Source organism: Cryptotermes secundus, unplaced genomic scaffold (assembly GCF_002891405.2).
Source record: "Cryptotermes secundus unplaced genomic scaffold, Csec_1.0 scaffold46, whole genome shotgun sequence".
Lineage (NCBI taxonomy): Eukaryota > Metazoa > Arthropoda > Insecta > Blattodea > Kalotermitidae > Cryptotermes > Cryptotermes secundus.
The window spans coordinates 939343-963171 of NW_019726221.1; the positions used below are offsets into that span (position 1 = coordinate 939343).

The window sequence follows — 23829 nt, forward strand, 5'->3', positions numbered from 1 at the left end:
ATGGTAGCACCCGGAATCGAACCCGGACCTCTGAATCTGTAGGCAGAAACTCTGACCACTAGACCACAGAGGCGGTCGGTGATTTATAAAGTACCGGAAAATGTCCTATCCAGCTCTGTCTACAGCCGAGCTTGGACGCAATTACTGACGTTTGCTTAAAAGTTGTTGCTTACGTCATAATGACAATTTATTTTCCATGTTTACTCCACATTATAGGGCACGGTGATTTCAACCTCAACAACACATGGCCCAAAGGCCTGGTCGCCGAAATATGGAAGTATCAGTGTCGGAAAAAAACCCATGAAATCGTTCGCAATTTGACTCTGCCAGGACTTCATGAATACAAATAATATCCTGACGTTAGAACACAAATATTTGCAGAGAAAATAGTTGGGGGGGAGGGGGGGGGTTGGAGTACATTAAAATCAGGGCAACATGTTTAACATTAACTAAACTTTTCAAGTCTCAGTTGATTAAAATGCTTTGTTATTGTGTCATGCAGTCCGTACAAAACTTGGCATGAGTGTCACGTGATGCATTCCTATACTGAAGATAACGTCGAGATGTTCTGCTTCCTACTCGGATATCCACAATTAGAAGTCTATCTTGCCTCAGTTTCTCGTGGGTTTCTTTAGTTATTACAGGAATTTAAAATCGACGGCGATATCTCCTCACCTTCCTTTCGATCCCACAACAACCTATACAGCTGAAACATCATGACAAAATAAACAAATTCTGACGGCACTTACTCCATTATTTAAATATCATATTCGTTTGCGACATGACTTCTGAACCAGACACTTGTGTGTGTATACATTTTGAGGTAGTCTGCATTCCAGAGGAATGCCTGAAGGCACTGTTGACACAACTGTGATATTTGGCTACAGTTCCATGTGTCAGAAACTCGCAAAAACAACATAACTGTGTGTGGTCTACTATTAGATGTGACGATGTAGGGGTAAAACTTTCACCGGCCCGCAAAACTATGCGCCTCACTATTGCTATTAAGATGTACAACACGATGTTTCCATTACCACGCCTGTTCTGTCCCACTGCTTTCTCGTTGATAGCGAGACTTCTTATCACGCCTGCGTACTGGCGTGGCTCCTGCATCGTTCGTATGAAATACAGCGTTTATTTTAGCTAGATGAGTCCAACTTTATCACCTCTTGCAGGAAATGTTACAGCAATACAAGGCAGCTGCATTAAATAACGTACTATTTCTGTATCGATGTTAGACCGAGGGCATATCAAGGAAACCGGCAACCGCAACGCAACCGCAATTTCCGAGAATTGTTATCAGTAGCGTGTTCATCTCAGGATGATAACAATTCTCGGAAATTTCGGTTGCTTTGCGGTTGCCGGTTTCCTTGATGTGCCCTCGCCCTAACTTCGATACAGAACAACTCCGGCTCTTCGTTACATCGGAGACGGTGGGGTGCGTTTCTAAATTGAAGATTAATCACAACATCCACCTGCCTTCTACAGAAAGTGTGTGCAGCACCTCATATTCCGGAGCTGCATGTCGCATACATCTGAAGAAACCAGCATGAGGCAGGCAGCAACGGTTATATCCCTGATGTCTTCATAACTACAGCCGTGAGAATCTCAAATTACAAACCTCCAATGTGTGCACCCTGGGTCACACGACACACATCCACACGGTAACCAAACTCATCCCAGACCCGGTGTAGCATGGCCGCTGTAATGGCCTGCAGTGTGTGCGTTATCCGATCACGAAGTTCATGGATGGACACGGGCAATGGCGGTACACAAACACTGTCCTTAACGAACCCACAAAGAAAGAAATCGCACGGTGTAAGAACTGGCGAACGGGGTGGCCAAGGGAGAAGGTTGTTGTCTCCATTTGCAGCAGAGTTTGATTACCGTGTGGATGTGTGTCGTGTGATCCAGGGTGCACACAGTGGAGGTTTCTAATTAGCGCATGAGAAACTTGGACAGTTGCCGCATCTGACAGTGCATGTTGTGCCCATGTAAGCTGAGAAATACATTTTGTATTAACTTTTGAAACTGCGCCATTCTTTTGTGTATACCCTGTATATGCAGTAGCAGGCGAGTAAGGGAAATAGGCTAACAATAAGGTTTACCCCGTGTTTAATGAATTAAGAACCACGCTATTAAGACATATGGAGGGTGGAGACATAGCTCCACCATTCTTGACCTAAGAAGTGACTGGTTAGCTTCGCGATCAGGGGAAACAGACACACGGTTGTCATTGGATAGGAGGCTGGGTGAGGCCCAGAGCCGGTCTCGACGCTGTAGAGAGGACAAAGCCTCTTGTCCCTCCCGGGAATCGAACCCGGCCGTCCAGCCAGTATCTAGTCGCTAGACCGACTGTGCTAATAATAATAATAATAACAACACTGAAGCTCCTCAACTTGGAGAAAGGCATCTCAAACAACATCCAGGCGGGTAGCAGTGCTTGGAACACACTATGGTGTTCGCAGATTTTTAAGACTTCAGTAAAACCTGAAATTAAAAATTACACTACCCGGTGTATATTTGAAGCAACAATACTAATGCCATCACCATCAGCAGCAGCCGCATCACGCAAGTCTGGAACTGCAACCTTTGGATGACGGTAGGTACATCAGTCGATTCTTACGGGGATGTCCCGTACCAGTTCCTGAGGATCAGCCTACGGCTTAACTCTTTGGCGCTGAGTCCTTCATGAGAAGCCACCAGCTGCTCAGATAGTCAAGAATTTCCAAATATTCTGTGGAACCCGAAGGTTCATTATCGACTTCACAACAGCCCGCCAATGGTCTCTACCCTGACACAACTGAATCCAGTCTATACCATCCCATAAGGCCAAATCTGAGATTCATTTAGTTCTGGTTGTTCCAAGAAAATGGTTACGTCGTAGATAATTAAATGATTGTGTTCCATTTGTGAACGTTACTAAGTACCAACGACTGAAATGTGAGGATGGTCGTGATTGTTACGTCCGAAAAGAGAGTGGAGGACGCGGAAGGTTCCTTTCAGCGATCAAACAGTTTCTGTTGAAATGCAGCGCCCTGTTCTTCCTTTTCGGCGGCTATTACTGTGATCAACCGCGAGGCGAGGCAAAGGACACGCTCGGTCCCTGCACTACTATTCCCGCCTGGTGCCACATAGCGCACCGATTCTCTGAGTCGTGAATGATCAGTTCTGTGATTATAGCATCCTTTCGATTTCAATCTCATTTGAAGACGTAAATACAGGCTATCATACATGCTAGCAATGAGTAAATGGTGGATCGTTATTTGGGAGACAGGGTACCGGTCCATGAGACAGACGAGGTAGACGGCTGACGAAACTGTGGACCAGGATCATCACAAATAATCGTCCTGCCGTCTCGCCGCTAAGGACACTGTCAGGTACAATCAGATTTGCCCTTGAGTTAGAGCGGTGGTTCTTCTACTACGCATACATCTGTACATACAAGCCGGAATAGCTCAGTTGGTATAGCGATGGACTACGGGCCGGACGACCAGGGTTCGAATCCAGGCAGGGACAAGGGATTTTTCTCTGCTCCACAGATTCCAGACCGGTTCTGGGGCCCACCAGTCTCATATCCAACGGATACCGGGGACTCATTTCCCGGGGGGAAAGCGGTAGGGGCTTGAAGCTGACCACTCGCCTACGTCTAGTGCCAAGTTTAGGGCAAGTCAGGGAGGATGAGGTGGGCAGGTCATGCAGCACGAACGGAGGAGACGAGGAATGCGTATAGGATATTGGTGGGAAAGCCAGAAGGAAAGAGACCACAGGGAAGACCAAGGCGTAGGTGGGTTGACAATATTAGAATGGATCTTAGAGAGATAGGATGGGATGGTATGGATTGGATAAATCTGGCTCAGGATAGGGACCAGTGGAGGGCTCTTGTGAACACGGTGATGAACCTTCGGGTTCCATGAAATGCTGGGAAATTCTTGAGTAGCTGCAGAATTGGTGGCTCCTCAAGATTTAGAAATCGTCCAATGCACAGGAGGCATTTGGTTCGAAGGCCGGGGTTTTCGTGGTTTTATACATTCTCTCCACTCGGAGTCCATGAATAGCAGCTTCATGTAGGCCACGTTCACATCCTTCAAAATCTGAAGATACTCGTGACCATATTCTCATTTCATTATCACTACAGTTACACCTACACCATTTTGTAACCCGCTAACCAACTGCAGCCGGCCGGTCACGGTAGCCGAGCGGTCTAAGGCACGTACTGTCTTCGCTCACTTGGAAACCGGGATCGTGGGTTCGAATCCCACTCAGAGCATGGATGTTTAGTTTGTGTGTGTGCCTTTTTCTGTGTTTGTGTACAGATAGAGGCCTTACGACGGGCTGATCACCCGCCCAAGGAGTCCTACCGAATGTGTAAGATCTAGAAAAACCGAAGTGAACGGAGAAGTTCATGGAGGTAGGCCTAGGCCCACTGGGGCTGTAGTGCCAAGGAAAAAAAAAATCAACTGTCTCATGAAAATCAAAATAACATAACCTGTGTATATGACACAATGGCCTTTAATAGTCCGAAAATAAGTATTACCCCGAACCCAACGACACTTCAAGAAAACTTCCTGTATTATACTGAACACAAATGGAACCACACTTCAAAAAGAAAGTTCCTCATACATATTTTTAATATGTACTGTTAAAGTGAAGAACTGAAAACAAAGAACTGACTTCTGATTGAAACAGAAGGAACAACCATAACTATAAATTCAGAAAGTGTATAAATAGGATTATACGAGCTGCCTAAAAAGAAAAACTGTTCTCATGCAATGATGTTCTGTGGCTTTGCCAAACCTTTATAATGTGCTTTTAGTGCCAGAGATAAGAGTACAGATTAGAAATTACAGACGAAGAAAATTGTTGCCCATGCGTAAAGTAGTAATAATTTGAAGAAAGCAGTCTTCTGGGATTTGGCACCGTGTATATGTGGTGTTAACCGACGTTTCGGAGGAACGTATCGCCCCCATCTTCAGGGTAGAAGAAAAAGTATAAGAATTCTGCAAGCGACAACACCGTGAGAAACGGTAAAGCAGTCTGCTTTACCGTTTCTCACGGTGTTGTCGCTTGCAGAATTCTTATACTTTTTCTTCTACCCTGAAGATGGGGGCGATACGTTCCTCCGAAACGTCGGTTAACACCACATATACACGGTGCCAAATCCCAGAAGACTGCTTTCTTCATAGTCACCGCCGTGAAAGCCTCAAATCTTACATAGTAATAATTTTCTTGACTTCTCTTGATCCGAAGAACTCATTTATTTACATTTTAAAATACCTAAAAAAACTAATCACTTTGTGTGTGTTACTCATGTGTACTTGTTTCAACACGTCAATACTTCCAAACGGGGAAGAACCGAATTTCCACATTCAGGCCTGTTGAAGCTTCTCTAAGGTATGCCGTATAAGGGCATGCATCAAGACATGTAACAGCCAAGACATATGTCTGCGACATGACGCAAAGAAAGGAGCACAGTTGAAACGAATTAGATTATGTAAACCGCCGCACACCGGTCTGAGTCATGATGCTGACTGCGTCTTTTGTCCCATGTCTTGATGCAGTTGGTGTGCGGGCGCCCTAAAAAATGCGGCCTACAACTACGTTTCACTGCTAACAGTGCGAGTAACGATAACAAACAGAGGCGCAGTGACTGCATCTTTCATTCGGAAGGTACCCGATTCGAATTCAGCCTGGGGGCAGGTAAATTCCTGTATAGTGCCTTCAAACGTGCGACTACCGCTCCTGCTGTTTTTCTCTGTTCACTAATCGCTGACACCTTACCATAACTAGTTTCACGCTGTGTAACTGAGCAGGTGATGTAAGTGATACAAAAACGAAAACAAAATTCCGTGGCTTTAGTCCGCAAGCGAACTACACCGACCGAGCGACCGCCGCTTGTCGGCGAAGTTAGTGCCAACATTTGCGGATAGAGGGTGTCGCGTGGTCAGCGCAACGAATTCCCAAGGCCGTTAATTTCGGTTTTATAGACCGGGGCCGCTATTTCCTTGAAACAGCTCCTCAGTTATCCTCACGAGGCTGAGTGGACCCCGTTCCAAACCCACTACTTCTCAGAAAATTTGGTAGCGCCGGGAATCGAACCCGGGACATCTGGATCTGTAGGCAGGAACTCTGGACCACTAAATCATAGAGGCGATCATATAAGTGATACAGTGTCGTAAAATAACCTAATCAGATGATACCTTAACGAGTGTGCGATAAGCAGTCAATGAAACTGCATCTGCTTCACATTTTCCTGCAACAGACGTATAGCGATAACCGACTGTTTCTGATAAGACAGCAGCTAAAGATAACCGAAATTTAAAGTTCAGTGGCACGCACTTTCAGTGGGCATGTCACGTGAGCTGCAGATTAGAGAATTCGCAGTACCTGCTGTTTGTTCTGCCTTTACAGTCCTCGCTGAGTTTTTCCCGCTGAGAGACGCCGGCAAAGCATTTCTCGGTATAGCCAACTACACTAGGGTTCCGATCGGTATATTTAGAACTCAGCAATGTGGAGCTTCTGTACTGGTGGACACTTGTGTACCAGAACGTGAAAAAATCCTAATGTGACGCGTAATCACCTATACTCTTCACCTTGTAAATCAAGAAAGGTAACACGGGAACAGTGCGATGCTCTGGGTGGTGGTAACACCGTGTACTTCAGAGAAGACCGATGTTTCGAAGGGACATATTACCTCTATCTTCAAGGGCGAAGAGCAGGCAAAACTAGAAACCAGCAGAAGCAGATTGCAAAGTTTGTTCCTTGCTTGGCCTACTGGTTGATCCTGAAGATGGAGAAAATATGTTCCAGTGAAATATACAACCTCTTTATTTGACCGTCACAACACAGCAAATATAGAACTTCAAGGACAATGCTCAGTTATAGTTCTGCTAGCTAAGCATCTCTTATTAAAATATATATTAGCGTTGCAGTTCAATAGCTTTAGTTTTGTGTTCATGTATTTATATATATATGCATCTAGCTTGACAAGCAGAACTATAGCTGAGCATTGTCCTTCAAGTTCTATAGCAGAACTATAACTGAGCATTGTCCTTCAAGTTCTATAGCAGAACTATAACTGAGCATTGTCCTTGAAGATCTATAGCAGAACTATAACTGAGCATTGTCCCTGAAGTTCTATATTTGCTGTGTTGTGACGGTCAGATAAAGAGGTTGTATATATTGTAACACGGCAGGATGCACGAAATTAAAATTCCACTGAAATGTCCACTTTTCTTAAACTACACGGTGTAACAGTCCAGAAAAAACTTAAACCCTTCACCGTCACCGCTTAGAGAACCTCAGAACCAACATGACATCAGATGGGATGAAACAAGAGCTGCATTCAGTTTTATTATGAAGGCTCCAGTATGGAAATCACTTTGGAGATAAAAGTATAGAATTGAAAATATCGGCCAGCAGAACACTTATACAAGATATTCATAGATCCCGCTCCGAAACACGATTCGCGGTAAGAGAAGTTTCATGTTACCGACACTACAAATCTACAGAGATCCCTAGCAAGAAACACCAGTGTCTCGAAACCCGATGCCCAAATCTAACATGTAGCGGGTTAATTATATAGTGTGTGGTACATCTTCCCGAGTACGTTACGCTGTGAGCGGGCAACTTTACGGACGATAAATTCGATGCTTTCAACATTTCCGATAAGGCGATTTAGGGTTCCAGTTGTATGCTGAAGAGTGATATAGTAGATGTTTTGGACACAGTACAGTAAAAACAAATAAGCAACTAATGGTATCAAACTGAAAGTGCGCTGTGAACGCTAAACAAGTGAGTGAACGCTTGGTGTGTTGGTGGGTGGTATGATGAAGATACGGACCGTACAGTCGGAATTTCATTCTTACGAAAACAGTACTACCCAAACGTATACAAATTCCGGTAAGATGTACACCGTGCTAGAATGAGGTTAGAATTCAGGCATAATGTGATACGTTTTTTTATTGCTAGTGGGGTGGGACCAAGTCCCTTGTACTGCGGCCACTTCTGGCCTATTGTACTTGCCCCAGATGATAGGTGTGGGTGATTGTGGTTCAATTGGTGGAATGAAGATTGGCAGGGAAAACCGAAGTACTTGGAGAAAACCTGCCCCAGCGCCACTTTGTCCACCACAAATCCCACTTGATCAGACCCGGGATCGAACCGGGCCGCCGCGGTGGGAAGCCAGCGACTAACCGCTTGAGCTATTGCGAGGCCGTTTAATGTGATGTTAATGGTATTATGAAACGATAAGTAAACCAGAAAATTAATTACAAACTTAAATGTTCAAGACTACGACTCCGAGCACATGTGTCGGTACGCCAAACGTACGGCGGAGTGAATGAATGCTCTGTGAACACACTTGATTGAGTGTTACAGGTGAAGGATCTACTGCAGCACACATAACATTACTCGAACCTGCCTCACGGGGAGACTGCGCTATTTACGAATTATAACACGCAGCCAACACATCAGCTTATCCTGTCTCGGTAACGGACACACAGAACAGTAAAATGGAGAAGCCTAGCTCGCAGACACATAAACAGTTCAGTCTACACGGGCACACCTATCAACTGGTAACAGGGATATGACTGCAGTGAGAGGGTGGCTCTGTGGCCATGGGACCGGAACACGGTGCAATTAACAATTAGTACGACTACAAATACATGGAATTTTAATACTCACCTTCTTTGTTTTGGAGGAGGTGCTGTCCCTGGAGACGATGAGGTATTTTACAAAGACAAAACAACACCGTCTTGCATGTCTTTTGTAGTTCCAAATGCTCTTTAGCAAATATTGGAACTAAAACACATTCAACACCGACACAAAACGCACTTCGTAACATATGAACACATAAGAACACAAATCGCGTGCGGAGCGAGCGATTACACAGTACATCAATGGCTGCTATCTTTATTGTAGAATTAATTTCTTGTCCACGCACTACGGTCATGAATTATTAAGTGTCAGTGAGTTCGTTATTTATATGATACGGTCACTTAATAACACTTCGCACAAACTACTGCCATAAGAGAGCTCTAAAAATGCAATTCCTCTGATTTTACACTCATATAACTGGTCGTTCACTATTCCTCCTGAAATCTGAGCCCGTGCCCATCATGTTATATTCACTGCGTAGTAATGGAGGCGTGTTAATTAGGGCACAATGGTGTAATTACACGCTAAGACTGCTGTTATTCATGAATGGCAGTAGCACAGAAGTCTAAGAAGAACCACGATAAGTCGATCCGTGCAGTAGGCCCGGATATATCACTGCCAGCTGCTCGCCACGACCGCTAAAACTTCACAACGTCTTTCGAACATTTCTCTTACACACGCATGCAGAGACATTGTTTGGGCTGCGACTGGCTTATACTGGACCCTCACTCGTAGAACAGATTAACAACCTTACCATTGATTGCCGCATTTGATCACACACACATATACTGCATTCGACTTGTACCAGACGTGACGTTTAATGCCACTACGGAAGAAAGTTCCTGGAATTGAAGTTACATGGCAGGAATTTTCTAAAGAAACCGATTGGCCATTACAAAAACGTGATTTTTTTAGCACAAGAATATGCATGTGTTTAGTTAATAATAATTGAAAAATAAATTTGTACACATAAAGAAACCCCCATCTCGTGTGCCGCACCTTGGCCCCATGATGTGTGATATTTGCAGGTTAATCCATCTGCCTTCCACGTGGAACACCGTTGAGTCCTCTTGTCTGTGTGCACGTGTGTATCGTCGGGCTGTGTTTGTAATAAGTTGATCCCTGGGCTCGTGGCTTGTATATATGAAACAAACCAGGCTTAACACACACGTTTCTAATCCACCGTTCCCCTTCCAACATGTATACATTAGCTAACGTAGCTGGCAAGGAAGAACTGGTTCAGAGTACTTCGTTCTGGAGGCTGTAGAAACCCAAGAAATTTCTGTTTTAACAAGTATGTATATACAGCCTCAAGGGCCCCGAATGTATGTTCTACAAGCTTCTTGTTGGCGGAGGGAAGTTTTATCCTTCTTTAAGGGGGGGGGGGAGCAGCAAACCTGGGATAGATTCTGTCCAAAGTGATAACGACTTATGGGTTATATTATCGTTACGTACAACTAAATAAGTAGTCGCTGCGAAATAACAAATTACACTCCTACATTTTATTTCCTCACTTCGCTCCGCGCTGCTTTCTTCACAATTGTGGCTAATTGTGTCACGATTATGCCCGAGTTTGTATGTTCATTTCTTTATCCATGATCCCGTAATCAGGATATATGGTACTGGAACGGAGAACCCTCAAGTGCATGTCTAAGGCGCGTACGCAACTACGGCAAATGGCCGCCCGTCTGCAGGTTCCGGTAAAAAAAACTTCGATTTTCGAGAAAAAGAAAATAAACTAAATATTAATAATAATATGTGGTGACCTAGAACACTGGAATATCATTTCACGCGATATCTGCAAAATAAAAGATTTGTTTAATTTCGTAAAGTCGAAGCTGGAGATTGCCCTGTGATGGATAGTAGTACATCGTGACGGTTAACAGGTGATACTTAACAAACAACCCGTTCCGAGGCCAAGCTCGATCACCGACCAACTGACGGACTTGAAGAAGATCGTGCCCACTGCGGTGTTGGCCCCTCCTTGGTTCCCTCACTCCACCTTCTCGTATAGACAGCAACACGCCACACGGTTCTTATTTTCACAGTCGTGTTCTCCTACTCCACTGCCACTATTACTACCTCCACTTACGCACGCACTGAACGCGCGAGAGCTGGACACTGTGCAGTGTACCGGCGGTAACTTCGTCGTCGCGGTTGATTGGTTGGCCTGAGAGCCGACACCAGCCAAGCGAGCCTCGCGGCGGGAAAGGCCCAACTATCCCGCCTTTTCCACCTCTGCGTATCCGTTTTTGGAACACCCATTCAAAACACACGAAAACCCTTTCCTTTCTCTCCGTAATTCTTTCTCACCCCTTTGTAGCCGTCTACTTTTTTTTACTCACCTATAAATAAAAAACATTAAAACCCGAAACCCCAAAATTATAACATTACATGAATATAGCCACCAATTTGTTTCACCTTTTCCTTTTCGAACGAAAAGTCTTAATATGGCAGAGATTAATAGCCTGACATACCAGATAATTATGTGGTCACTGGTTCGAGAAAACCACGGTTTAAGCCCACAAACACGACTGTTATTTCTAAAATTCAGCTCAAGAAATCGTCATACATGTTCATATGCCAGACATATTGGGCAGAAAGTGCTCACCCAACTGTCACAGAGGATTCCGAGATAACCGAATATCTCGATTAACTCTGATAGGATATGCTATTATTAAGGATCTTGTAACAGAGACATCAGAACTGTGTTTGTTTTGTCATTGCAAGTTTCATATTAATAATCCCCTTGAGATCCCCTGGTCACAACCTGGCTCGTTAAAATGTTCCGTTGTGTAGTAAACCATGGAGCTTAACGCCTCTTCCCAGTGAAGAAGTCCCACTAATTTGTTGGCGAATTGGTCACGAGATGAACAATCTCAAGGCTAAACAGGCCTATACAACAAACTGTAACTTGATTCTCTTTCTTTATTCATTGTCACTTTCTCAGGTTCGAAACCTGTGTAGAGTGCTGGCATATCTCGGTCGGCAAAATGGCTAATCTACGGGTTGGAGAACCGAGAACTCGCAATTCGATTTTCGGCAGAGGCAAACACATTTCTCTCTTCTCCACAGCGTCTAGACGGAATCTAGGCCCTATTCAATGCAAATCTGTACTGGAGGCTAAATTACAGAGGGTAAAGCGGCCGAGGCGTGAAGCTCGCCGTTCAATCTAGTGCTGAATTTAAAAATGTGTACAGATGTATCTACATTCCCCATACGTCTTCAAGGCTTGGTGCTTAATTAAGCACAGGTGCATCTTAGTCTTGAAAGTTATGTGCAGTCACATGGTACTGTGACAATATAAAATACAAATGAATGTTCGTGGTGTTACTATACGGGCATTTGTTTGGAGGGACCACAGGGTAGGCAGTCTCTGATCTGAGATTCTAACCTGGGAAATTTCGAATATGACGCAGGCCTACTAACTACTACACCGCCATCTTATGTACCTAGAGTGGGGGCGGGGGGGTATACTGGACATTGCGAAGATGCGTATAGGATATTGGTGGGAAAGCCGGAAGGAAACAGACCACAGGGACGACCAAGGCGTAGGTGGGTGGACAATATTAGAATGGATCTTATAGAGATAGGATGGGATAGGATGGATTGGATAGATCTGGCTCAGGATAGGAACAAGTGGAGGGCTCTTGTGAACATGTTAATGAACCTTCGGGTTCCATAAAATGCTGGGAAATTCTTGAGTAGCTGCAGAATTGGCGGCTCCTCCAGAAGGGCTCAGCTCCATGTGTAAGTAAGTAAGTAAGTAAGTATATACCGGGCTATGCTTGGGGAAGAACTGAAGAAATGGGACAAATGCTCATATATTTGTGACTCAAATGCGATTATTTAAAGTACGAGTACATAAATGTCACACATTTTTTGTTGTGCAGTGTAAATGTCACGATATCAGGCCAGTTTAATCCTAAATCCCGACGTAAAGAGAAACAATAAATGCTATTAACATTTTAGTAGAGACGCTATTTTTTCTAGATAGTATACAAAAATTCGGGGTACTCGGTAGCGTAGTTGTCTGAGGCACTATGCTACAATCAGGTATGTCGGGGGTTCGAGTCCCGATGAGGTGGATTTTTTTCAACTTACCTAATCCTTCCAGCCCTATACAGCCCGGGGGGCGACTCGGCCCCTAACAGAAACGAGTACCTGGAATTTTCCTGGGGGGTAAAGGACGGCCGGAGCGTAAGGCTGACAACCTTACCGCCATCTGTGAACCGATTGTCTAGATAATGTGGGACCCTCAACGTCTCACAACCCTATGGGCCTCCACAACCTGTTACAGGGATACCTTTACTTCTTTTGTACCTCTGTTATCACCCTCTTGTATGTTTCTCGTATTTGCTTTCCTCGTTATTTTCTTTCTTTTTTGCACACATCCGTCTTCAGTCTGGTCCATTATTTGTTCCTTCGTTGAAGTGTCCAGTTGAGAACAGACACAAGACTCAAGACGCTTTTTGCGTGGCGTACGAGGTCTTCTGCGTGCGCGATACCGCCGTTTCGTTAGGGCTGCCGTTAATGCTGATATCACGATGAGCCTAGTGTTGACGGTCTTCTGCAAAGCCTCCTGTAATCGTTGGCATCCCTGGAAGTAATTATCTCTTTACACTAAAAGCTTCGAACGAGGCTTTCGCGTGAACATTATCGTTTCATGATCTCAAGGAAGACTCCCAATGAACGAAGGCCATTGAAGACGACTGCCACTGTTGCCGTTTTGAACTAAGCTGTGCTGTGAGAATTCGAAATCTGATGAAGTTAAGGCTTGGACTAGTCTCCGGAAAGAAATTATATCTAGCCAGAAGCACATCTTTATAAAACCAAAAATACTCCGCGGCCTGTAGTCCGCAAGCGAACTATACTGGCCGAGCTACCGCCGCTTGCCGGCGAAGTTAGTGCCAACTTTTGCGAATAGAGAGTGTCGCGTGGTCAGCGCAGCGGATATCACGGTCATTAATCTCGGTTTTCTAGACCGGAACCACTATTTCCTTGAAATAGCTCAACAAATATCCTCAAGAGGCTGAATGGACCCCGATCCAGACCCACTACTTCTAATAAAATCAAGTACCATCGGGAATCGAACCCGGGACCTCTGAATCTGTAGCTAGGAACTCTACTAGACCACAGAGGCGGTCCCTTACAACGTATATTCTCAATTTTTCAGACGACCCACAAAATACAAGTGCAGTTGTTAGATTCTTGTTTCTTTTCAAGAATCCTCCCAACAACGCTCAGCAGTAGGTACGTTGGGTTTCTTTGTTAAATTCGTGTTAATATACGTGTACGTATATATCAGCATAATTAAATCCAAATGTTATCTGTTGGTGTCAGGGAAAGAATTGTTATGTATTCAGCAAGAGAAAGCCTAGTTATTTATCTAATTCTCTGAAAACATTTTTTTTTTTTGTTTATAGGATTTGGACCTATTGTTCGCGCAGTATATTTATAGATAACAGATTTATCAACACCATACTTATCTGTTACTGAGTGCATAGAAACGCCCACTTTATGTTTGCTTTCTTGAAGCCTTGTTCATCCAGCCTTCTTTACCCTGTTAGCTCTGAATGCTATTACAGTCCCTGAGAACGTTGCGTATATTTAGAAGAAGGCTCGAAATTATCCATTTCACTGCCTCCATTTCAGGATCGACGTCCAGCTGATTACACAGTGTTATATCCCTGAAGAGAGAGCACTTCATAACAACCGTTGTGAGAACCTCATATCTTACATGGTGTGATCCACTTATTTATAATAACTAACGTTCAGTTTTTACATGTGTGTTTTATTAATGTTTGACGAAGAGGAAATATTGCCAATGCTACGTTATGTTCTAACGACGCTGTCAATATCAGGACTATTTAGTTTCAATCAGAGGACATGGGGTAGCTGGTGGAATAAGAATTGGCAGTACTCTGAGAAAACCTACCCCAGTACCACTTTTCCTACCACAAATCTCACTGGAATCAAACCCGGGCCACAGCGTTCGGAACTCCGTGACTAAGCGCTTGAGATATGGGAGAACCATTTCAATATATTGCCGCGTGGTTCCTAGGCAGCGTGACAAGAAATTGTGTGGGTTTCGGATTTGAACGTATATTTATTGGACAGTCATTTTATTCACAACTTATAACGTCGTCGGACGTTTCCTCTTCAATGTTACGACACTCACACCGCGATTCTCGGTGAAGTGTCTTCTGCTCTGTTCTCTTGCCGAATACCAACTCTACTTTCTAAGGTCAAATACAAACTTAACTACAACTCTGAGTCTGAGTCTCAGTCTGAGCCTGATACTGAGGCCGAGACTGAGTCTCATTTTACGACTGGCGGTCAGTCGGCCAGTCTATCTTGGCATCAAGCACCCATCTGGGGGCTTGCGACCAGATCTTTATTACTGTTTGACAGTTATGGTCTTGTTTTTTTTTGGGGGGGGGGCTCCCTCTCTGACGAGAGGACGGGTCTGTTTTTTTATGCTGCTGGTTCTTGCCAGTGCAGTCTTTCTCGGGTCCGAGACCCTTGGTACTCGAGACCATATATTGCCATATATTGTCGTACTGTCTCAAATTTGAGACTTCCCTTTTTGTCGCCTCCTACGATTCGCAGGGTCACGGTGGAGGTATACGAACCCGCCTCCACACGGGCCTCTTTACTTAACTACTCTCTTATCGCAGTTACACTTTTATAAATTGCATTCGGACTGAATAGGGAATACCATGTCGAAGAATTAACCTCGCCCCCTGCTATCCAAACGCTGCTCCAAACAGCTCGTTGCTTGGATATTGCCAGCAGTTGTTCTAGTTCCTAGGCGTTTCGGCGGGAACGCTGGTCGTTGCCTAGGAAATCAATTCTGATCTCCTCAACCATTTCGGATTTCTGGCAGCACGCCACAATAAATGTCCAGATACATATCTGTAAATTTTACATAACACCAAGATACAATAGGAAAGAAACAGTCAAACGTTGACATGTTGCATGAACGTAAGTTCCGTCACGAACGAGCGAGCAGTCTGTTTCACTGTATCGTGTTTATATTGGGTGAGTACTGAGGGTATGGCAAGTGTGGCTTACAATATAAAGGAAACTGTTTACGTGCATGTTATACGTGGGAATTAGGGTCTCGATGTATCACCGGATAACATGTAGGACGGCAAAGGAGTAAGAGAGAAAGCATAGGAAATTGATAGCACGGAATATTGCGCAACAAATGGTGAGTCTTTCCGCTGAAACATCAACGGGTGTTACACTGATGTGTACACATACCGTATGTGTGTGTGTGTGTGTGTGTGTGTGTGAGTGTTGAGCGGCACTGACTGTTCGAAATGAAACAACGCTTATCGTTATGCTGGAATGTACTTGCGTCAGCAGCAGTTTCGTCTCTGGGAAGGTGGACGGGAACAGCACCATAAATAATCGAAAATCACCTGAAGCCAATACGTCATCACAATGTCTTAATTGATCTTTTAAAGCATTAACATAACACGCGAATATGCACATGATCTGATGTTAGGTCTGCCTGTTGTCTGAATGGTTGTGACCCATCGGCTCTAACCCCGAGGGCGGCTCAGAACAAGAAAGTAAGAAATGGCTGCACAGAAAACTACATAATGAGGCGCTTCAGAATTCTTACTGCTCACCAAATATGTTGAGTGTTATCAAATTAAGAAGGATGAGATGGGATGCGACATGAAGCAAGAATTGGAGAAACATGAAATGTACGCAAAATTGTAGCCCGAGAACCTGTTGGAAAGACACTACTTTCTATTCCAAGACGTAGATGGAGGTGAGGTAAAATGTAAATGTATCCCGGGGTTTAATTAATTATTCACCACACCATAAGGATGTATTTAGGAGTGGAGGTACAGCACCACTTTTGTTAAACCCGGCACGTCCTGCCGTTTTAGCCCCGGATACAAACTATATAGGAGGCTGAGAGGGATCCAGACCATTGTAGAAGTTATGAAGAAGAGAATAATCCCTTTCCACTTCCGGGGACCGAATCCCAACTCCTCGGTCGTCCAGCCCGTAGCCTAGTTACTACACCGACTAAGGGCTGCGCCATAGCTCAAGCGGTTAGTAGCTGGCTTCCCACCGCGGCGGCCCGGGTTCTTTCCCGGGTCTGGTCAAGTGGGATTTGTGGTGGACAAAGTGGCGTTGGGGCAGGTTTTCTCCGAGTACTTCGGTTTCCCTGCCAATCTTCATTCCACCAATTGTTCCACAATCACCCTCACCTGTCATCTGGGGCTGGTACAATAGGCCAGAAGTGGCTGCAGTACAAGGGAGTTAGTCCTACCCCACTAGCATTAAAAAAATTACTACACCGACTGAGCTATACACGGATGGGAGCATAATATTAAAACAAATCTTAATGGAATAGGGTATGAGGGCGTGGACTGGATTCATCTTGCTCGGGATTAAGGTTGATAATAGAGTCTTCTGAACAGAGGAATGAACGTTCATATCCCATTAAAGCCTGAGAACGTCTTCAATGTCTGAAGACTATATGCTTCTCAAGAAGGACCCCGCTTCATGAAATTAATCAGATTTACAGATATCTGCCATTCAGCTAAGTATGTATAAGATAATATTAATAATAATAATAACTAACTAATTACATGGAGCTGGGCCCTTCTTGAGAAGCCGCCAGTTGTGCAGATATACTTTGACTGACAATAAAGTTCGCGAACTCATAGCAGTAAACGTGCTACCTTCCTCATTGCTGATATCGCTGTGGTCGCCTTAGGAAGCTATACACCGATACCAGCACCTAGGCCACCCTTCAAAACAATTTTAGAACTGGTTTTGTGGAATGGCCTTCATAGCTTACGTCGTGTTACTCCTGGTGTCATCAATGTCATCAAAATGCCTGCCTTTCACTATTTTCTTTATCTTCGGGAACAGAAAAGAGTCACTGGAGGCTAGAGCCGGTGAATAGGGACGGTGTTCCAGCACAGTTGTTTACTAGCTAAAAACTCCCTCACAGACAGTGCTCCTTTTGGACCATTTTTGCACACACCCTTCTCATGTCAAGACCTTCAGTTAAGATTTTTCTGTTTCTCTGTCGATGTTCGCTTACGAGGTAACGCAGTTTCCTCAATTTTCCCTGCTCCATTCAGTAACATGTGTTCAAATCAAGGCTGATAAGAGTTCTTGGAAATTGCGGTTGCGTTGGGGTTGCCAGTTTCCTTGGGGTGTCCTCGCCCTAAGAGTTGTCGTTACAACAACCTGCAGACACTGACAGACACAACAGTGAACTTCCTTGGTCATGACAGCGGTCACCGGCAGTACTTCGAACCCGGTACGTCTCGAATGCTGAACAGACTATTACAACATAGTTAAACCGCTCATTAGGAGGTAAGTTGTTTCTCAGTTTAAGGTCTTTGCTGGCGGTGTGGAAATGTAGCCAATAAAACATACCAGAAATGGTGAAGATACAGCTCGTTTCCTCCATGATCCAACACCATGCCTCTACTCTGGAGCCATCTACAGATATTAACGATAAAAGTAAAGTAGAAAAGTAAAAGTATCCCTGTAACAGGCCGTGGAGGTCCGTAGGGTTGTGAGGCGTCGAGGTTCCCACATTTTCTAGACAATCGGCTCATAGATGGCGGCAAGGTTGTCAGCCTTACGCGCCGGCCGTCCTTTACCCCCAAGAAGATTCCTGGTACTCATTTCTTTTAGAGGCTGAGTCGACCCCAGGGCCATATTGCGGCTGGAAGGATTAGGTCAATTGAAAAAATCCAATGACCTCATCAGGACTTGAACCCGCAACCTTCCGGCTTGTAGCATAGTGCCTCGACAAACTACGCTGCCGCGTGCCCCCTGATAATTCTTAGTATTACCAGCGATGAACGTGTCAAAATTCTGGACATATACGGCTTATGTTTTGAGACGTATTCCATAATTGTCTTAGATTATTAGCCTATCAATTTTTTCTTACAGTGGAGAATGGAAAGGGACACTGCCGTCAGTTGTTTAGTATAACTCAGTTTTTTAAACACGGTTGGGTCAATGATGCTCCGTGATCTTGGTCGAATTCACTAACAGTTATGAAGCCTTAAAAGGGGCGTGTGGCTAAGGTAAGCAGGCCTATGAGCAAGTTCCTTGCCTTGCGCAGGTGCATCGGGTTGATCTACTAGCAGGCAGAAAACATCAGCTTCTGTTCAAAATGCCGCGTGTTCAGACGTCACGGGTCAGAATTCTCCGCAGTCGATCTGGCAAGTTAGCATATATTTATGAAGAGGAACGATAATAGTTAATTTCTTATAGAGCGCGAGCTAACGCAGAAGCAGTAGTCTAGGCGACCGGTGAATCTGTCAGCGACCCCGATGGATCGTCAAAGAATTTCATTGTACTGAATCCAGCGCTTCGAGTTTATTTTCAGCGCCTCACAAGTTAGCCTCCTGAACAATCCAAAAGCTATATTAGGCGGTTTCATTGAATTTTTACTGACTTCATCCTTTCATAGTTGTTAATTATTGATGCCAATTTTGTTACACACTGCACTGTTGCCGATGTTTCGGGTGTGTACGCTGCCTCCATCGTCAGAGTCTAAGGTACAGGTTAGTTAGTTGCTGTGTATATGACTTTTTTTTTAGAGGGAACAGGGGGTGGGAGCGGTATAGATTGAAGATTGATGCCTAGTCTAGGCCAGTAGGAACAGTTGACCGGGAGATGTGTGCAAACGACCCTTTTAAGGGCCTAGGAAACTGCAGCCATGTTAAATTTTGAGTTTATATGAAACAAACTAAAAAGAGAGCTGTCATTTCCATATTGTGAATCTTTGGGCAGACCAGTCGGATCCTGCTGGCCTTCACCAGCACAGTCATTTTTGGTTCTAGGACTCACGGGACCGACTACCATATTTGTTTGCCTCATGAATCCCATGAATATTTCATCTGGGGCTGGTACAGTACGTCAGTTAGTTGCTGACATAAGCAAGTGGACTCCGTCTCATTCCGTCCGAAGGAGAGAACAGACTCTCGTCTGCCCGCAGTTAGCTGCCGCTTTACATGCTAAGGCCCAGAATGGCAGGAGACGTAAGGCGAGCGCATGTTTGATAATGACTTATCTCATCCCAGCTGGCCAACGCGGGAGGGAGACATGCTGTCGTCATGCGGCGCCACGACGAGCGGCATTCCCCTGAACTGAGACTACCAGCGACGCAGAAATGGCGCCAATGATGCGGTAATATTGTCACGTGTATGGGTGTGACAAGAGACGGGTTGATTGTTGGCTCGATTTATTGCACACTTTGATACAGCGCGTGACTACACCTTACATGTCACTATTACAAACACACTATTGTCCGCACACATCATCACAGTTGCTTGGTAGCGGCTTCCAACAACGGATGTTCCCTTTCTTCAAGGTTCCTACACTGTCACCGGCCTTTCAGCTACCAGTTTCTAACAGCAACAACTCAAGACGACTGACCCAAGGCAGTTCTATAATTGACTGCAAGTCAAAGTTACGTTAAAACCGCTGGCCGCGTCATAGCTCAAACGGTTAGTCGCTGGCTTCCCATCGCGGCGGCCCGGGTTCCATCCCGGGTCTGGTCAAGTGGGATTTGTGGTGGACAAAGTGGCGCTGGGGCAGGTTTTCTCCGAGTACTTCGGTTTCCCCTGTCAATCTTCTTTCCACCAATTGCTCAACAATCACCCTCACCTATCATCTGGGGCTGGTACAATAGGCCAGATGTGGCCGCAGTACAAGGGACTCAGTCCCACCCCACTAACAATAAAAAGAAATGCGTTAAAACTGACGATTTCCTCTTCATTGTTCATTTATTTCAAAGTCAAGCAGATACAGGCTGAGAAGTATATTCACAAACCATTGGATACAGAATGAGTCACATATCAGAACAAATGTTCCAATTAATCTTTGGAACAAGTCAAGGCAACATGAGGTAAAATATACATAACATAGACATACAACATAAATAAATATTATTACAAGAAACTGAATGCAAATGAAGAACGCATTAACCATTTATACAATGAAATTCCTCCAGTTGGTAAAAACAGTGCAACATCAGACATCTTCTTAAGGCCCTGACATCTTCTTCAGTTTCGTAATCTTTATTACACAGACGGTAGGACTCCTCGGAGGAGTGATCAGCCCGTCGCAAGGCCGCTACGTACACACAGAAACATCCTTGTCTTGAATGAGCTTCGAACCCACGTTCCAAGAGTTTGAGCGAGCGAAGACAGTTCCAGCCTTAGGCCGTGAGGCCACTGTGATCGGCAAATTTCATACAGGCTTCAATATTATTAAATATTTACGTTCAGTTTGGTTGATTATTTGTTTATAATTGTAATTTGTGCCAGAGAAATTAAAAGAAAATATGTTCGGTTTATTTTCGGCACGTCTGTGTATTGTCACAACATTTTTAAAGCAGTGATTCAGCCAAATAGATTTCTCACTTCGGTGATACAGAGGAGAAGGAGGAAAGAAAGGATAAAATAAATCACTGGAGTAAAATATCTCAAAATTAGCTGGTAGGGCTGACAATTTTCATATTTTAGAGCTTGAAATGGCTTGTATGAAGACACAGTAGGAAGATCCGCGATAATTGTTTAATTATCGCGTAAGCCAGTGTACGTACCTCGGATGATGATGATGATGAGGAGGAGGAGAAGGAGGAGGAGGAGGAGGAGTTAAGTACCAAGGGGACAGAAACAAGGGTGTCATACTTAAAAATGTGTCTATTGTCCAAGTACGTCAAGATAGCTAAGTTTCTGTTGCTACGAAGCGGTGTTGTTTCTGCCGGTAGTCTAGCTAAGCGGGGGATGAGTGTTGAGACTACCACGCGATGGTACTAGGGAGCATAAAGACATTGTTATGCTTGCCAATTGCAAATGCGTTATTTGCACGACTTGTACGTAAGTAACAAATGTAGAGTCATATTCACTTGTTCCATGAAACTCCGCCTATTCGCGGTCATTTGATTAACTTAACTCAATTGCAAAATTTGTTTTGCTTTTCATTTTAGGTCCCATAATCTCAGTAATATGAGTTTTTTTTCTTGGCGCTACAGCCCCAGTGGGCCTTGGCCTACCTCCTTGAACTTCTCTGTTCACTTCGGTTTTACTAGATCTTACACATGCGGTAGGACTCCTTGGGCGGGTGATCAGCTCGTCACAAGGCCTCTACCTGTACACAAACACAGAAAAACGCACACACACAAACTAAACATCCATGCCCTGAATGGGATTCGAACCCACGATCCTGGTTTCCAAGCGAGCGAAGACAGTACATGCCTTAGACCGCTCGGCTACCGTGACCGGCACTAATATGATTAAAATAGCAAAGACTGGTAAGGCCCAGGCGTAGGGCCATGTATCATGTTAAGATGGAGCCTAGAGAAATATGATTGGCTGGTATAGACTAGATTGACCTTCTCAGGATAGGGACTAATGGCGGGACCTTTTGATAACGGCCATGAACCTTCGGGTTCCATAAAATGTTTGGAATTGTTTTAGTATTTGATCTACTGTCTGATTCTCAAGAAAGGATGAGCTCCATGAAGTTAATTAGGCCAATCAGCATGCTCCAGACATAATTAGGATAAAAGCAATAATCTTTATTAACGTTAATGTTTTCCCTTGCTTACAATTTTATGAATGCACGTTTATAGAACACGCCAATTTGTAAATTGGCGTTGTTTTGCTGGGCTCATTAACATTATAGCCTTCGTTCATTTAGAAATTCTCCTTTCTTTAGAAGGAACGGAATTTGATAACGAGTTTTCCACTTATAAAGAGAGTCGTGTTATACGTATTTACCTTAATAAGAATCCTTGCTACTGTGTCAAGCTGTCTATACCTTAGAGCACGAGTGACTGCTGAAAGGTAAACAGGTTTAAATTGCTTACATTTCAATAGATTCAATTTAATTTAATCATTGCAGAGTACTGAATCCGATGATCATGGTTATAAGAGAGACATGTAATTAATTTTTAAAATTAAATTCGCTTAGCGCGGGGGGGGGGGCAACTGGGTCCACTCGGCACGGCGGGCACCGATTGAGAAAAACTACCCAAGCGCCACTTTGTCCACTTCATATCCCACTTGACCAGCCCCGGTCTCGAACCCCGGCCGCCACGGTGGGAAGCCAGCGACTAGCCGCTTGAGCTATGGTGCGGCCTCAAGAGAGACATGTAAGTGAACTGGATGTTATGTTAAAACATGACATAAAGGAGAAACATGTAAAATGGAAATATGCAGCTTCAGGAGATGCATAAGGACGACGAGGGTGTGCGACAGGATCTGTGTCCTACAGTGAAATTACGAGTGTACAGATTAAACTGTGTCGTTTGCGGCTTAGACGTGCTGACATCAGAACCGTATTTAGAGGTCAAAAAAATACGAGAAACCTGTTTCCTTTCATAAGTTCACTTTAAGACACCATGGCCGTGACCGAGAATGACCTTTGAAATCATTGCAAATCAAATAGCAATATCTCGGAACCTTCACTTAGCAAGTTTATGTTAATATTCACCGAAGTGTGCAGGGCACCGCTACCAAACCTCTGCTGAAGTTGGACATTTTTATCTTGCTGAACAAATATAATTAGAATGATCAAGTCACGGAGGATGAGATGCACAGTGCATATAGATCGCATGGGACAGAAGAAAAATATATACAGGGTTTTGATGGGAAGGCCAAAGGGAGAGAGACTACTAGGTAGACCTAGACGTAAATGGGAGAACGATATTAAAATAGATCTTTGAGAAACAGGTTGGGGTGGAATGGACAAACTCGTGTGGCCTGGGATAGCTACCAGTGGCACGCTCCTGTAAACACGGCAATGAACCTTCGGATTTCTTACAATTTTAAGAAATTCTTGAGTAGCTGAGGACTGGCAGCTTCCAAAAAGGACTCGGTTCCATGGAGTTAGTTAACTGTTTCAGTATGTCATGAAACATAGCGTGTCTATGTAGAATTGAGGCTTTCACAGCGGTGCTTATAAAGTGTTACATCTTCCGTGAAATGTCGATGTGCAGTCGGTTGAAAGTCAACAACATTTCGGAGGAACATGTCGCCTCCATCTTCAGGGTTGAAGAGTAAGCCAAGCAAGCAACAAGCTTAGCTATATCTACGAGTTTCATTCAAAGCAACACTTAGTAAGGTTGGCCTTCAGGGAAGTCCGTGGATTAGGCTT

At 44.3% G+C, this 23829-nt stretch overlaps 1 protein-coding gene across 4 annotated transcripts in view; it reads right to left on the minus strand.

Moving 5' to 3' along the window:
* The window catches only part of LOC111863863, a 381779-nt gene extending 371015 nt beyond the window's left edge, over nt 1-10764 (minus strand). For 2 of the 4 annotated variants that reach the window (XM_023850619.2, XM_023850617.2), the window contains exon 1: nt 8686-10764. The gene's annotated coding sequence lies outside the window, so the exon portion shown is untranslated. The remainder of the gene's footprint in view (nt 1-8685) is intronic. The other 2 variants (XM_033751230.1, XM_023850618.2) reach the window with 2 other exon arrangements.
* Nucleotides 10765-23829: the final 13065 nt, after the last annotated feature.